This window comes from Mustela nivalis (genome assembly GCF_964662115.1).
Source record: "Mustela nivalis genome assembly, chromosome: 3".
In the NCBI taxonomy this organism is placed as follows: domain Eukaryota; kingdom Metazoa; phylum Chordata; class Mammalia; order Carnivora; family Mustelidae; genus Mustela; species Mustela nivalis.
In genome coordinates this window covers 135,115,588-135,132,279 of record NC_139022.1, presented here as the reverse complement: position 1 = coordinate 135,132,279, position 16,692 = coordinate 135,115,588, and the positions used below count along the sequence as shown (strand labels likewise).

The following is a 16,692-nucleotide window of genomic DNA, read 5'->3' as shown; positions in this document are numbered from 1 at the left end:
ACCCATCAGCAAGACAAATTGGAGTCATGAAGGGTAAGTAACAACCCCTGCTGGACATATAAGCTCGAGGGTGATACTCAGCATCTTGGAAACATCTTGCCCAGGCAGGACCAAGAGTGGAGCACTTACAGATCATGGGGCTGATTTGTCTACAATGCCAATAAATAAGTCTCTTTTCCTTTTTAAGAAATCTGATATTTAGTGTATTGAATTTAACTGTATTTAATTGTATTTAATTTAATTTCATATCATACAATATTTGTCTTTCTCTGAATGACCTAGTTCTTTCTTTCTTTCTTTCTTTTTTAAGATTTTATTTATTTATTTGACAGACAGGGATTACAAGTAGGCAGAGAGTCAGGCAGAGAGAAGAGGAAGCAGGCTCCCTGCTGAGCAGAGAGCCCGACGTGGGGGGCTCAAGCCCCACTTCTGCCCCTGAGCCGAAGGCAGAGTCTTTAACCCACTGAGCCACCCAGGTGCCCCTGAATGACCTATTTCACTCAGCATAATACCCGCTAGTTCCATCCATGTCATTGCAAATGGCAAGATTTCATTTTTTTTTATGGCTGAGTAATATTCCATTATGCATCTATACCACATTTTTTTAAAGATTTTTATTTATTTGTTTGACAGGGAGAGAGATCATAAGTAGACAGAGAGGCAGGCAGAGAGAGAGGAGGAAGCAGGCTCCCTGCTGAGCAGAGAGCCCGATGCGATGCGGGGCTCAATCCCAGGACCCTGGGATCATGACGTGAGCCAAGGGCAGAGGCTTAACCTATTGAGTCATCCAGGCGCCCCTATACCACCTCTTTTTTTTTTTTTAATATTTGCATGTATGGTTTTTTTTTTTTTTTTATTATATATCCCCCACTGGACCATAAGGTCATTTTATTTTTTTTTTTTTCTTTTCAGTGTTCCAGAGTTCATTGTGCACCACACCCACTGCTCCATGCAATACATGCCCTCCATATACCACCTCTTCTTCATCCATTCATCTGTCAGTGAACATCTGGGCTCTTCCCATATTTGGGCTATTGTGGGCATTGCTGCTATAAACAATGTGGTGCAAGTGCCCCTTCAAATCACTGTTTGTATCCTTTGGGTAAATACCTAGTAGTGCAATTGCTGGGTCATAGGGTAGTTCTATTTTTAACTTCTTGAGGAAACTCCATACTGTTTTCCATAGTAGCTGCACCAATTTGCATACTATCAACAATGTAAGAGGGTTCCCATTTCTTTGCATCCTCACCAATATCTGTTGTTTCCTGAGTTGTTAATTTTAGCCATTTTGACTGGTGTGAAATGGTATCCCATTGTCATTTTGATTTGTATTTCTGATGTTAAGAGATGTTGAGCATATTTTCATGTGTCTGTTGGCTATTTGGATGTCTTCTTTGGAGAAATATCTGTTCATTTCTTCTGTTCACTTCTTGACTGGATTTTTTGTTTTTTGGAGGTTGAGTTTAATAAGTTCTTTATTAATTTTGGATACTAGCCCTTTATCTGATAAGTCATTTGCAAATATCTTCTCATATTCTGTAGATTGCTTTTTAGTTTTGTTGACTGGTTCCTTTGCCATGCAGGAGTTTTTATCCTGAAGAAATCCCAATAGTTCATTTTTGCTTTTGTTTCTCTTACAGGTAATTTTTACCTTTTGCCAACACTATAAATAACTGTATGATAGACAGCCATGTCTTTCACATATCCTTTCCTTGGAATAAGGAATCTCAACTTCAGAGATAGAATTCTGTTTTTAGTTCACATGTCGGTACTTAGTTGCCACCAGTAGAATTAACTTTTTTGTTTTCTGGACTAATCACTTCCTTGACTATCTATGAACTCCCAGAAACTCTGTAGAAATAATCTAGAGGCTGGTTAGCAACTCTAGTCCTAGGGTACCTCTGATTTATGTATTTTCCAATCCATGGGGGCAGACAATGACTATTGTCAATAGCATCTAAGTTTATATGAATAGTAGAAGCATCTGATAGCAGATGGGATTTTTCTTTTTTTCCTCTTCCTTCTCTTCCCTCTCCCCCTACTCTCTCTTCCCTTCCTCTCCCTCTCTCTCTTTTCCCCTCTCTGTCTTTCTCCTTTGGAGATGACAAATTGACAAAACCTGAGTTAGATGCCTACTTCTAAATCCGTGAACTGTAGGCCAGGTATGATAGGTTACTTTGAAGGACTATAGCAGCTTCTACCACAGCCCTGCTCATAACTGGATGAAGAAGAAATCCTAGAAAATAAACACGGGGCAAACAAAATAACTGGGTTCATAACAGTTGGGTTTGATAAGACAGAGTTCTATCCAGGCTCTGCCATTTGCTGTTTGAACTTGAGCCAGTCTTTCCCCTTCTCTGAGACTCTATGTGCTCATCTTCAACATGAGACAGTAGGCCAAAATTCTTTCTAGGGTTCTTTAGCTTGCTTAGTGGTATAGCCAAGGCTCCAGACCAGGCCTTCTGTCTTAGGACGTATCTGTTGTTGCTTGCAGTCATCCCTAATCCATGCTGCTCTTTACAATGAGTTCCTAGATTCTACCTTTACTTCATGGGGCCAGAATAAAGACACTGACTTCTGCAGGTAACTTCCAAGAAAGATGTGTGTCAGTGTTTCTGTTTCTTGATATATGCTGCAGGTGAAACTTGAATCAATGGAATTTGAGGGACTCATTTTTCCCTGTTGAGTTTGTGATTGCATTGTGATCCCAGACACATTTTTTTTTCTTCAAAGAGTTCAGAGAATATGAGCTATTGGCAAGCCCTTAGAAGTCATTTAGTCTAGGAATCATTTCTGTATGTGAACTTCTGAGTCCGGGGATGTGCTAAAATTACAGGAAGAATGTTGTGTATATGTATATGTATGGATCTAGGGAGAGGATCTATTTTTGAAGCCAGATTATTTGGAATTGAGTATACTTTAAAAAATGAGCATATTAAGTATTCAAATTGATGAGTTGCCACAAATAAATAACTCGAGCAACCACCATCCAAAACAGAACATAGAACATTTCTATCAGGGACGCCTGGGTGGCTCAGTCATTAAGCATCTGCCTTTGGCTCTGGTCATGATCCCAGGGTCCTGAAATCGAACCCCGCGTTGGGCTCCCTGCTGGGTGGGGGGCCTTCTTCTCCCTCTCTACTTCCTCTGCTTGTGTCCCCTCCCCCATCAAATAAATAAATAAAATCTTAAAAAAAAAAAAAAGAACATTTCTATCTCTCCAGAAGGGCATCCCTTGTGTCCTTTTTCAGCTAGTCTCCCCCGGTCTCCTCCCTTAACAAACACTTTCTGATTTCTATCACCATAGGTGATTTTTTTCTGATCTAAAATTTCATGTTTATAGAATTACACAATTTTTACTTTTTTGATGTAGTGTTTTTTGCTCTGCACATGTTGCATATATTAGTAGTTGCTTCCTTTAACTGGCTGAGTAGTAGTCAATTGTATGACTGTATAACAGTTTGATTATCATTGTCCTCTTGTTAGGTATTTGAATTATTTCCATTTTACACTATAATGAATAAAGCTACTATGAATATATTTGTATGAGTCTCTTTATGGACTCTTTTTATGTTTTCATTTCTCATGACTAAATTCTCAGGGATGGAATTGCTGGGCGTTGGTTAGATGTATGTTTAATTTTAAAAGAAATGGGCAATCAGTCCTCCAAAGTACATGTACGATTATACACTCCCACCAACAATGTAGGAGCATTCCAGTTGTTCGTATCTTCGCCAACATTAGTTGTTGTCCGCTGTTGTAATTTTAACCATTCTAATAGATGTGGAATGATAACTCATTGTGATTTTAATGTGTATTTCTCTTATGACGAATGATATGAAGCACGTTTTCATGTACTTATTGGCCATTTGTAAATCCTTTGTAAAGTGTCTGTTTAAATTGTTTGCTCTTTTAAAGCCAGTTTGATTTGTTATTTGCACATGGAAGAGTTTTGATTAAAACAAAATCCATATGTGATTATGCAGATACTCTAGAGTTAGTTGACATTGGTGTTGGTGTGTTGGTAAAAGGATAACTGTTTATCATTTGGACAAAGCTCAGAAGGTGATGCCGGACAGATGGAGCAGTGTGAATCAAGCTACAGAAGTAAGGAACAATATTGTCCACTCAGCGAATGAACCATAAATAGGGGAGTATTGCTGTAACTGGAATGCTAGAGGCAAGGAATAGAGTTTCAAAGCATAGCAAGGCTTGGGATGGAGAGACAGGCATTGGTGATCTCATAAATCATGCTGAGGAATTTGGACTTTTTTCCAAAGTCAGTACAGAATAACTTAAGTTTTACTCAGTGGAGTGGCAGGATCAGATATGTAAAATGCACAGAGAAAAGATGTACCTACTTTGTGTATACAAGTGGATGAAACTGTGGAAAAGCCCCAGAAAGACACTCTTTATGGCACCTGAGATATCTGTCACTGGAATGTGAAAATTTTTCTTCCACTGAGAACAGATGAATTTTAATGACTATGACTACTGTGGTCAAGCAAGCGACACTAAGGTTTTGGTGCCTCTCATAAAGGATGGGCTGCATTTTGTACATCAGAGGCTAGACGACATGTTTGCTGAAAAACCATTTTTAAAGCTCTATTATCTAGAAATCATGCTTATTTGCATTTATGACTTTATAACATTATGAAAAACATGCCTTTCCGCTTTGATTGCAGATGCCACCAAGGCTTCTAAATTGCTTTCAAAAGGCAGACAATGAAGGGGGTCAGAACAGTCCTGTCACTTGCATCTGTGGCTATGTGAGACAAGCCAGCACAGGTGCTCAGAATAGTCTAGATGGATGAAGAATCCCACCTTCAGGCAGAGGTTGGAACAATGCCAGAAATATCATGTCTCAGTCAGAATATTTAGTTGCAACCAACTGAATCCACATTGCTAGTTTATTCAAGGAAATTCGTTAAAGGTTGTAGGAGGCTCACAGAATCCCAGGGACGTCTAGAGATGAAGCTTGAGGCTGGCTATTCATTCAGAAACAAAGCCCAGATCACACTGTGGAGGCACTTCCATGAGGACAGCACCGGGGCTCGGCCTCAATACCAGTGCTTTCACCGATAATGTTTGAGACTGGCCCCCAGAAGTTGCGCTACTCTTGCTCCCTGATCTAGATACTTTCATTACTTCACTCCATTAGAACCTAGGTTTGGAGTAGAGCTTGCTTCCTCATGTGGTTCATTTCCAAATTGAAGACTTTCATGTGTCTGATCAGCAGAGCTAGGTCACATGATTTCTTGAGCACAATGGAGACTGGAAAAGTGAGAGTTCTGGCTTCTTCCTTGAAGGAGACAGACTTATAACATGTTCATAAGATACTGCCTGGCCAAAATATCCTTTACAGATGATGACATTAGTAAGCACTGCAGTTACTTGAGATTAAAAAGAGATTGAAAACATTTTGGCCAGTCTCTGTTTCTTTGTTACTTGGAAAATTGAAAAACAAAGCAAAACACAAAGGTTGGTTTGAAAAGGGGAGGGACACATGCCTCATTTGACTTATTTCTATGTGGTTGAATACATTTTCCTACTTATCTATTTGTTCTGCCACTGAGTTAGCAAGCTAATAGCACTGCAAGATTAAAGAGTATTTTGTGGGCTGGCCTGGGAACCTACCCTCCAGGTGCTGAATGGATACAGCAGCAACATGTAGGGCAAGACTTCCCTCCTGACTGACACCTTCCTGTTGCAGCCCTGGTCAGGCCAGCCTCAAGAAGCATCTTGGTGAGGTAATTAAGTCCTCTCTGGCTTTATGGAAGTCTTTTGGTTGCAGTAAGCAGAATCCATTCAAACTAACTTACACCAAGGAGGAAAGGTTATTGCAAGGGTATAGAGGTATCTCTTGGAATTCAAGGGCAGGATGTGGAATCTGGTCCCAAAAAGGACTGAGCCAGGGCTCTGAAAACCCTCAGCAACCAAGGCAGAGTGTTTTGGTCTTTCTTTGTCTGTCTGTCTGTCTCAGCATGCTCTGTGTAGTTTGATGTCTCCATTTCTCTCTCAAGATCTGCTTCATTCTTTTTCTCTCTACAGACTGACTCCTGCTTTTATATATATAGTAGAAAATGGCCATTCTAGCTCCATACCTGTCCTTTTGGTTCAAGATTCAGCAAAAGCAAGTAGGTATTTCCAACTCTTGTTTCTAAATATCTGGGATAGAGAAGCCCTGTACTGGGTTGAATGGTGCCCCTCAAAATGCACGTCTGCTTGGAACCACAGAATGTGACCTTATTTGGAAATAGGATCTTTGCAGCAGATGTAATTCATTAACGTGACCCTAATCTAATGACTGTGGTCTTTATAAGAAGATGAAGCAGAGGAGACACAGACACATGGGAGAATGCCTTGTAAGGACAGAGGCTAACACTGGAGTTATGCTGCCACTAGCCAAGAGATGCCAAGCATTGCCAGGAGCCGCCAGAAGCTGACAAGAAGAATAGAACATTTTTCTCCTCAGGTTTCCAATAGGAACCAACCTAGTGTCAACCTTGAATTCAGACTTCTAGCTTCCAGAACTATGAGAGAATAAGTTTCTATTGTCCTCATCCATCCAGCTGTAGCACTTCATTATGGCAGGCTCAGGAAACCAATCCAATGTCTTTGGTCCAGCTGGTCAGCTATGGTCAGAAAGGCGGGGGGTTGGGTCAGAGGCTCTGCAAAAGATTCTCTAAGAAACAGTTGTGGGGAGGGGAAGGAACACTGATGAACAGAAATAATAATCCTTTTCTCTCTTCCTTAGAACCAGAAGTGTCTGTGGGTACCTGGCAGTGACCAGAGGAAACAGTGGGACGCTGGGAATAATTCCTGGTCATTAATACTTTTGGGAAAATTTATCTCTTGCTATTGGTGGGAAAGAGATTCTAGTAGATTACAAAAGAGGCAATAGTCCTTTACTCTTCTATTCATGGCCTTGCAATGTATCTTTGTACCTTTTCCTTTCATAAGATAGAATAGATTCCCCTTCTCCTTGATTCTGTACTGTTCTTGTCACTGGCCTTGGCCAGTAGAGTGCACTACAGAGGATGGTGCCAGTTCTAAGCCTATGCCTCAGGAAGCTTGGTGTGGTTCCACCTACTCTCTTGGAACCTCAGTGTTGCCAGGTAGAAAACTTCAGCTAGCCTATTGCATGATCAAAGATAGGTGACCCAGTCACTTCCGTTGTCCCAGCTGCTGGTCAGCCTATTGCTTGATATGTGAGTGAAGTCATCCCAGACCAGCTGGATCCCAGCTGACCAGAGAGGTGGCAGCAGGCACATGAGATAGCCCAGGGAAGATCGCTGAGTCTGCTCTAGGTTAGCAGAGTTGACCAGCTGTCCCACAGATTTCTGAGCAATATTAAGGGTTGTTTTAAGCTACTGAATTTTATGGAGATTTGTTCTGCTGTGATAGAGGACTGATTCAGATTGGTTATCTGGTAAACCAGATGTTTGGCAAGTGGGGAGAAATTGTTCATAAAATAAAGGTAATTCCTAGGTCCCATGTTAATAGCTGTGTCAACTTGGGCAAGTCAATTTAACTTATCAGTTGTGTGTCAGTTTCTTCAACTGATAACTGGAGTCAATAAACCCAGTTTCTCTGAGTGAGTTGTATGACAGAGCAAGCGGGGGAAAGTGTGGGACAGCACATTATAAAACATCAAGAAAGCATCACTTCTCCATGTCCTGCCTTTGGTTTCTTCATCAAAACATTAATGACTTGAGTGATTGATAGGGTGAGTCTATTTGGTAGAGTTGAAAGCAACCTGCTCCTTACCATGGTCCCGGAGGCCCTGTGTGACCTGGCTTCTCCATTCCCTTCTCCCTCCTCTCCTACCTCTCCTGGCCTCCAGTCCCTCATATGTGTTCAGTGCCTGCAGGAGAACTCTAGCGCACGTGGTTCCCTCTTCTGGGATGATCTTCCCATCTTTAGCTCTCCCTCTCTCTTCTTTTATTTGAACCAAGAATCAGGAACAGTTTGTGATAATCCAGATAGGATCAAATTAAGTAACACTCTTGGTAATTAATATATGTTCTCTGGTTTCAGTGAAAGCAACCCCAAAGATAAGTTAAAAAGAATCTCTGTTCTCTCCTTTCAAGTTGCTTTAATTCAGGGATCAGAGTCTTTACCCACCTGGGAGAAGCACTGTGAGAGCTTGGTGAGGGCTGGTCAGGGGACCTTTGGAAAAGATTGTTTCCTGGGCTTTCTTCTCTGTATCTTTTTCTCTGTCAATCTCTCTCTCCCATTCTGTCATCTTTTTACCTATCCATCTACTGCTTTATTGAGATAATTTGATATCATCCACTTCACCCATTTTAAATATACTAGTCAGTCATTTAAATGTATTTACAGAGTTGTGCAATCACCAACACAGTCTAATTTCAGAACATTGCCCATCACTCCGAAAAGAAACCTCATGTTCATTTACACCCTCTCCTCCTTCCCGCCCTCAGCCCTAGACAACCCTCAGTGTACTTTCTGCAACTATAGGTTTGCCTTTTTGGATATTCTATAGAAGTGGAATTACATAATGTCGCATCTCTTTAAAGGGATCTCTTTCTTGTTCTTTGAGGCTCAGCTAAAATGTTTCCTTGTCTTTCCTCAAACTCTACTATTATTCTCCGCACCAGCCCCTCCTTTTTGCCGTGCTCCAACTTCCTGCAATTAGTATTTATTTTATTTCTTCGTCCACTGGCTTCTGTCTTTGCCACGTGAATCTAACTTCCCTGAGGCTGGAACCGCATTTCCTGCTTGTTGGCTGCTGTCTACCCGTGAACTCGCTCGGTGCCTGACAGAGTAAGTGTCTAGTATAAATATTTGCTGAATGAATGAGGGTCTTGGAAAGTGGTGCCTTTTAACGAGCAGCTCGGAACTTTTCCCTTTTAGAGGTCATAAACTACAATAAACGGCACCCACGGATTGTTGTTCCTATCAGAAGGTCTAATGTAGCACACGTCCCTGTCCTAAATGATTTGGAAAACAGAACGAAGTCTGGGGATTGATTTGTAGGCAGCATTTTCCAACCTTCTGTCATCCAGTCTGTGGTGCTCTTGGTTTGGGGCTTTGTTTATTTTCCGGCGTGTGGGAGAGTTATGATGCCTCCTATTGTCTCCTCGTTCTATTAATACTCTTAGGCTATTGACTGGCTCAGCCCTGCTGACTGTCAGGCTGCTGTCAGCCCCTGGCTTGTTGCTTCAGAGGTTTTAGTCTGAACTAAAAGCATTTTCTTTGTTCCTATGCAAAATAAGTCTTAGCAGGCTCCAGAGCTTTTCACACCGGAGCCACGGGGGAAGAGTGTAAAAGAGAGAGAAGCTGCAGGAGCCACCAGGGGCTGAGAGCAGGGTTGGACTTGAACAGAGGTGGGCCAGAAGCCTTTCCGGGACTTGGAATGGGATTGTGAGTGCCTCTTCCACCAGGCTGAGCGGCCTGGTCGGTCGGTAGAGCCCCTGGTTTGATAGATCTGCGCTTTGTGAGGCACTTTGAAGAAGTGGTGCTTTCTGAAGGCTTTGCCATTTTCTGGAGGTGGGGAGAGGAGCCTTGGCCTGGAAATTTCAATGTGATGCTGACCTCTCTGGCAATTTCTCACTTACTCATCCCTACCACCACAGAGGTGGGACCTAGAATCCTCTTTTCCTAAGAGGAAGAAATATCTGAAGAAACACACCCAAGGTTCCTCAGCCAGGAAGCAGGGTTTGAACCTTCTGGTTTCAAAGCTCCTTTCTTTAAAAAATTATTTGTATTTATTAATAATAATTCCTTAATTTTTCATTTTTATTGTTGTGGGATGCCTGAGTGGCTCAGTCGGTTAAGTGTCCAACTCTTGGTTTTGACTGAGGTCATGATCAAGGAGTCTTGGGATGGAACCCCTCTGAGCTCAGAGGGGAGTCTCTTTGTCCCTCTCCCCCACCCTCTGCTCCTCCCTCTACCCTCCCTCCTTCCTGGATCAAGTGTGCCTGTGCTCTCAATCTCAAATAAATAAATAAAATCTTTAAAACATTTTCTCATTGTGGTAAGAAATGCTTAACATGAGATCTGCTCTTTTAACAAAATTTTAAAAGCGTAATACAGGATTATCGACCATAGGTACAATGTTGGACAGCAGATTTTTAGAATTTATTTATCTTACTTGACTGAAACTTTATGCTTGTTGATTAGCATTAATTCCCCATTCTCCCATTCCCCCCCTTTCCCCAGCCCTGGCAACCATCATTCCACTCTTGGATTCCGTGAGTTTGACTCTTAGATACTTCATCTAAGTAGAATCGTGCTGTATTTGTCTTCCAGTGACTGGCTTATTTTACTTAGCATAACATCTTCAAGTTTCATCCATGTTGGAGCATGTGTTAGAACTTCCTTTTTAAGGCCAAATATGCCGTTATATGTATACAACACATTTTCTTTATCCATTCATCTGTCCATGGACGTTAAAGTTGTTTCCGTATCTTGGCTCTTATCAATAGTGCTGCAAGTGAACACAGGCTAATATCTCTTCAAGATCCTGATTTCAATTCTTCTGGATAAATACCCAGAAGTGGGATTGCTAGATCTTATGATAGTTCTAATTTTAATATTTTGAGGAAAGTGCATACTATTTTCTATAGTGACTGCACCATTTTATATTCCCACAAAGTGTTCAAGGGTTCCAGTTTCTTCAAATTTTTACCAACCCTATTATCTCCACCGCCCCCCCCCCCAAGCCCCTAATAATAGCTGTCCTGACAGGTGGAAGCTGATGATATCTCATTGTGGTTTTGATTTGCGTTTTCCCAATGATAAGTGACATTGAGCACATTTTCATACATCTGTTGGCCGTTTGTATGCCTTCTTTGGAGAAATGTCTATTTATCCTTACCCAGTTTGCTTAGTTTTTTTTTTTTTTTTTTTTTTTACTATTGAGTTTTAGGAATTTGATATATATTTTGTCTGGTTGTTTTTATTATTTTTATTTATTTATTTTTAAGTAGGCTTCATGCCCAACATGGGGGCTTGAACTCACTACCCTGAGACCAAGAGTTGCATGGTCTGCCAAATGAGCCAACTGGTACCCCTTCCTTATATATTTTGAAGCTGAACTCCCTATCACATACATGGCTTGTAAATATTTTTTCCCAGTCCATAGGTTGATTTCTACTCTTTTGATTGTTTCCTTTGCTGTGCAGTGTTATGTGCCAATAATGGGTCCATGATTAAAGGAGCGAGACTGGATATAAAGCAAAGGTCAAGCAAAGCTTTATTTTGTGCCAAGCATCAAGAATCTAACCGAACGTTCACGGACACACCTCTTACAAGAGAGGGCTACCCTTCTCTGTTTCACAGGCTAGCTTTTAAGGGCAAAGGCCATGCGGTTGGGCCTGGCCATGCACAGGTGACCAATGAGATTGTAACACACACAGGAAACTCCACAGTGATTGAGTTACAATTTACCCTGGTAGACATTTGAACCAGTCTATTACACCCTGATTAGGATTGGCGCCAAAAAGGCTCCCAAAGGACGGGTACCCATACTCCTTGGTAGCTAGGGAGACAGTATGCCACTTCCCACTGATCCATGTCTCCATCTGGCCTGACCCACCCTTATATCTGGGCTTTGTTACCTGGAGCTGGTTTCTGGAACTTGTTTTTAAGTGGATCCCCTGGGGGAAGGGGAGCAGGGACAGTATAAGGTTTAAACAACAAGGTTTTTGTTTAACCTCAATGAAAGCCTCTTGCTAAAATATAAAAATATAAAATAGGTCCTTACATGCAGAAGGTTTTTAGTCTTGTCTATATTTGTTGCCCTGTGCTTTTGGTGTCATATCCATGAAATCAGTGACAAGACCAGTGTCATGAATTTTTTCCCTTGTGTGTTCTTCCAGGAGTTTTATGGTTTCTCTTCTAATGTTTAAGTCTTTAATACATTTTGGATTGATTTTTGTTTATGCTGTAAAGTAAGGGTCCAATTTCTGTCTTTTGCATATGGATATTCAGTTTTCTTAACACCATTTCTCTGTTACGTATTACTGGAATCCTTGTTGAAGATCATTTGACATGTACATGGGTTTATATCTGGGTTCTCCATTTTGTTCCATTGGCCTCTATGTCTGTCTTTATGTCACTACCATATTGTTTTGATTACAGTAGTTTTCTGATACATTTCAAAACCTGGAATTGTGATGTCTCCAGCCTTGTTTCTGTTTCTTGAGATAGATTTGGCTATTCCTGGTCTTTTGTGGTTTCATATTAATTTTAGAATTGGTTCTGTTACTATGAAGAAAGCCATTGGGGGGGTGCCTGGATGGCTCAGTGGGTTAAGCCTCTGCCTTCGGCTCAGGTCATGATCCCAGGGTCCTGGGATCGAACCCTGCATCAGGCTCTCTGCTCAGCGGGGAGCCTGCTTCCTCCTCTCTCTCTGCCTACCTCTCTGCCTACTTGTGATCTCTGTCTGTTAAATAAATAAATAAAATCTTAAAAAAAAAAAAAAGCCATTGGGATTTTGGTAGAGATTACATTGAATCTGTAGATTGCTTTGTGTAGTATGTACAGATTACTAATATTAAGTCTTCCTATCCATGAACACTGGATGTTTTTCCATTTGTTTGTGTCTTCTTTAGTTTCTTTCTTTTGTAGTCTTCAGTACTACAAAAGGACCCTGACCTTTTGTCATGACCCGAGCCAAAGACAGACATTTAATACTGAGCCACCCAGGCACCCCTGTATCCTGTAACTTTAATTTGTTTATTCATTCTGTTAGTTCTTTGATGGCATCTTTAGGTTCTCTACTATATAGGATTATGTTTTTTTGCAAAAAGAGACAGTTTAACTTCTTCCTTTCCTATTTGGGTGCCTTTTGTTTATATATCTTGCCAAACTGCTTTGGCTAAGACTCCTAATACTATGTTGAATACAAGTGGTGAGCATGGGCATTCTTGCTTTGTTCCTGGTCTTTGAGGAAAGGCTGTCACTCCTTAACCATTGAGTATGAGGTTAGCTTTGGGCTTTTCAAATATGTCCTTTATTATGTTATCTTCTTTCTATTCCTAGTTAGTTGAGAGTTGTTTTTTTTTAATCATGAAAGAATGTTAATTTTTGTCAGATATTTTTTTCTGTATCTACTAAGATGATCATGTGATTTTTATTTTTTATTCAATTAATTGTGTTAATTGTTAGTTGCATGTTGAACCATCCTTGCATTCCAGGGTTAAATCCCGCTTGGTCATAATGTTTGATCCTTTTAATGTGCTTTTAGAATTAGTTTGTTAGTATTTTGTTAATGATTTTTTTGCATTTATATTAATCAGGCATACTAGTGTGTAGTTTCCTTGAGATATCTCTGCCTTTGGTGCCAGAGTAATGCTGACCTCATAAGATGAGTTTAGAAGTTCCCTTGTCTTCCATTTTTTAGAAGAGTATGAGGATTGTCATGAATTCTTTAAGGGTTTAGTTTATAAGAAAAGTCATCTTGTCCTGGACTTTTCTTTGTTGGCAGATTTTTAATTACTGAGTCATTCTCCTTACTATTTATAGGATTGTCCAGACTTTGTATTTCTTCATGTTTAGTCTTGGTAGGTTGTATGTTTCTAGGAATTTATCCATTATTCCTAGTTTTTTTCCATCGTGGTCAGAAAAGGTACTTGGTATGATTTTAATCTTCTTAAATTTAAGGCATGTTTTGTGACCTAACATGTGGTCTATCCTACATTGTCAATGATAATTTTTTTTTTAAGATTTTATTCATTTATTTGACAGAGAGAGATCACAAGCAGGCAGAGAGTTAGGCAGAGAGAGAGGAGAAAGCAGGCTCCCTGCTGAGCAGAGAGCCCAATGCGGGGCTCGATCCCAGGACTCTGAGATCATGACCTGAGCCGAAGGCAGCGGCTTAACCCACTGAGCCACTCAGGCGCCCCAATGATAATTTTTAATAATTAGATTTACCACTGCCTTCTTAGGGTCATGCACTATGATCAGTTCTGTAAAGGAAGGGCCTAGATATAGGAAAAATGTGTTTCAGGTCTTCAAGGAACATAAAACCACTGGAATCTCTCAAAAGATTGGGTTTTATTACAGCTATCTATATGATCTTGGAATTGTGACCTGAACTTTTTTTTAATTAAGTTTTTAATTCTGATTCCAACATTGTTAACATGGTATTAGATTAGTTTCAGGTGTACAATATAGTGACCCAATAATTCTATATATTACAGAGTGCTCATCATGTTAAGTGTACTCTTTAGTCCCCATCACCTAATTTACTCATACCCCCTTCCACCTCCGCTCTGGCAACTGTTTGTTCTCTATAGTTAGAAGTGTGTCTTGGTTTGCCTTCTCTAACTCTCTCTCTCTCTCTCTCTCTCTCTTTTTTTCCCTCTCCTTTGCTTCTTTGTTTTGTTTCTTAAAATTATATGTATGTATGAAATCATATAATATTTATCTTTCTTTGACCGACTTATTTTGCTTAGCATTATACTCTCTAGATCCATTCATGTTGTTGCAAATGGCAAGACTTCATTAAAAAAAATTTTTTTTTAAAGATTTTATTTATTTGACAGAGAGAGAGAGAGGGAACACAAGCATGGGGAGTGGGAAAGGGAAAAGCAGGCTTCCTGCTGAGCAGGGAGCTGGATGTGGGGCTTGATCCAAGGACCCTGGGATCATGACCCAAGCTGAAGCCAGATGCTTAACTGATTGAGCCACCCAGGTGCCCCTAAGATTTCATTCTTTTTTTATGGCTGAATAATACTATATGTATATATAATATACATGTTGTTTTATATATGTATGTGTGTGTGTGTGTGTGTGTGTGTTGTGTGTGTGTAATTATATATAATTGATAAAGTAATATCTCATTGTAGTTTTGAATTGTATTTCCTTGATGGTGAGGGATGTTGAGCACCTTTTCATATGTCTGTTAGCCATCCGTATGTCTTCTTTGCAAAAATGTCTGATTATGTCTTCTGCTCATTTTAAAATTGGATTGTTTGGTTTTTTTGGATGAGTGCTGAGTTATATCAGTTCCTTATATATTTTGGATACTAACCCTTTATCAGATATGTGCAAATATCTATCTTCTCTTTAGTAGGTAGCCTTTTAGTTTTGTTTGTTTACTTCAGGGTGTACAAGCTTTTTATTTTGATATTGTCCAAATAGTTTATTTTTGCTTTTATTTCCCTTTCTTCAGGAGATATATCTAGAAAAATGTTCTACAGCTGATGAAATTGCAACCTGTGGTCTCTTCTAGGATTTTATGGTTTCAGATCTCACATTTAGGTCTTTGATGATCCATTTTGAGTTTATTTTTGTATAGTGCAAGAAGTGGTCCCATTTCTTTCTTTTGTATGTAACTGTCCAGTTCTCCCAACACCATTTGTTTTTTCCATTGGACATTCTTTCTTGTTTGTCAAAGATTAGTTGACCATATAGTTGTGGTTTCATTTCTGGGTATTCTATTCTATTCTATTCTATTCATCGGTGTGTCTGTTTTTGTGCCAGTACCATACTGTTTTGATTACTACAGCTTTGTAATATAACTTGAAGTCTGGGATTGTGATACCTCCAGTTTTGTTTTTTTTTTTCAACATTGCTTTGGCTGTTTGGAGTCTTGGGTGTTGGGGACCTAGCCTTTGCCACTGGCCTCAACTGTTGCTTTCCCCACTAGAATGTCAGTGTTATGAGGACAGGGATTCTCTTTAGTGTTCTTTTGTTCATGAGGTACCCCAAGTACCTACACAGAGCCTAGCAATTAATGATAAGTGTACAATAACTGATAGTTGACTGACTCACTGATTGATTCTTTGGGCTCTCATTCTTTTCTTCTGAATACAGGGATTGGAACTGGTAGGGTATCAGACTGGCTGATCTCTAAGTGCTCTTCTGAATTGGTAGTTGAATCACTAAAAATAATAAAATCTAAATGAAAGAGCATAGACATGTGGGATGAAAACAGTCTCATTTACACTTGAGTGCCTGGCAAGAGCACTGTCTAATTTTAAGTTCTTTAGTTTTTTGGCTTTAGCTTTTCAATAGAGCATACCTCTCTTACAGATGTCATTTTTCCTATTTGCTTTTTGTAGTGTCTCTTGATGAGCTGCCTGAATTTGTTAGAAATCTTTTGGAATAATAACAGGAAAGGTAGGGAAATAATACCTTTATTACCATCATTGCTGTTGGAATGAACAACCTAAAATGTGTGGCATTTAAAAATAGTAGTTTCCAAGAAAGGTAAAGACAACAAAATAGATTTTTTTTCCCACAGTACATGGCTGCAAATTTTGGATTAGCTTGGATGATGATGGAGTAATTTTTTTTTAATTTTATTTTTTCAGTGTCCCAAGATTTGTTGTTTATACACCACACCCAGTGCTCCATGTAATAATATGTGCCCTCCTTACTATCCACCACCAGGCTCACCCATCCCCCAACTCCCTCCCTTCCCAAACCCTCAGTTTGTTTCTCAGAGTCCACAGTCTTTCATGGTTTGTCTCCCCCTCTGATTTCCCCCAATTCACTTTTCCTTTCCTTCTCCTAAGGTCCTCCATGTTATTCCTTATGCACCACAAATAATTGAAACCATATGATAATTGACTTTCTCTGCTTGACTTATTTCACTCAGCATAATTGATGGAGTAATTTTTAAAAAATATTTTATTTATTTATTTGACAGACAGAAATCACAAGTAGGCAGAGAGGCAGGCATAGACAGAGGGAGAAGCAGGCTCCCCACTG

At 40.0% G+C, this 16,692-nt stretch overlaps 1 long non-coding RNA gene across 2 annotated transcripts in view; it reads left to right on the top strand.

Annotated features, from left to right (window-relative positions):
- LOC309861830 overlaps positions 1-16,692 on the top strand; it is a 159,408-nt gene that overhangs the window by 16,708 nt on the left and 126,008 nt on the right. Inside the window, exon 1 of one of the 2 annotated variants that reach the window (XR_014310225.1) lies at positions 8,734-8,790. The exons of the other annotated variant lie outside the window; for it this stretch is intronic. This is a non-coding gene — a long non-coding RNA (uncharacterized lncRNA). Of the gene's footprint in view, positions 1-8,733; positions 8,791-16,692 lie in introns of those variants that run through there. 2 annotated transcript variants of the gene reach the window in all.